The following is a 955-nucleotide window of genomic DNA, read 5'->3' on the forward strand; positions in this document are numbered from 1 at the left end:
TGTCTGCAGGAGGCCCTGGCGCATGAATCTGTGCAGCGGGATCGACCTCGGACCACCAGGGGCCGAGAAAATCACCGTCTCATGGGGCCGGACTGTCAGGGTCAGGGAAAAATCCAATATATATCTGGTGATATCTCGGGTGCTATTAGAGATAGCGCAATAAATCAAAGTGAATTATCTGCAGGGGGCCCTGGCGCATGAATATGCGCAGCGGGATCGACCTCGGACCACCAGTGGCCGAGAAAATTACAGATATTCGGAATCCGTCACCCAAGGTCATGTAAAAATCCAGCATATATCTGGTGATATCTCGGGTGCTATTAGAGGTAGCGCAATGATCCAAAGTGCATTGTCTGTAGGAGGCCCTAGCGCATGAATCTGTGCAGCGGGAACGACCTGGGACCAGCAGGGGCCGATAAAACCACCGTCTCATGGGGTCGGACAGTCAGGGTCAAGGAAAAATCCAATATATATCTGGTGATATCTCGGGTGATATTAGAGATAGGGCATTAAATCAAAGTGAATTATCTGCAGGGGGCCCTGGCGCATGAATCTGTGCAGCGGGATCGACATCGGACCACCAGGGGCCGAGAAAATCACCGACACATGGGGCCGGACTGTCAGGGTCAGGGAAAAATCCAATATATATCTGGTGATATCTCGGGTGCTATTACAGATAGCGCAATAAATCAAAGTGAATTATCTGCAGGGGGCCCTGGCGCATGAATCTGTGCAGCGGGAACGACCTCGGACCACCAGGGGCCGAGAAAACCACCGACACATGGGGCCGGACTGTCAGGGTCGGAGAAAAATCCAATATATATCTGGTGATATCTCGGGTGCTATTAGAGATAGCGCAAATAACCAAAGTGCATTGTCTGCAGGAGGCCCTGGCGCATGAATCTGTGCAGCGGGATCGACATCGGAGCACCAGGGGCCGAGAAAATCACCGTCT

The sequence above is a fragment of the Nomia melanderi genome, unplaced genomic scaffold (genome assembly GCF_051020985.1).
Source record: "Nomia melanderi isolate GNS246 unplaced genomic scaffold, iyNomMela1 scaffold0014, whole genome shotgun sequence".
NCBI classification, from domain to species: domain Eukaryota; kingdom Metazoa; phylum Arthropoda; class Insecta; order Hymenoptera; family Halictidae; genus Nomia; species Nomia melanderi.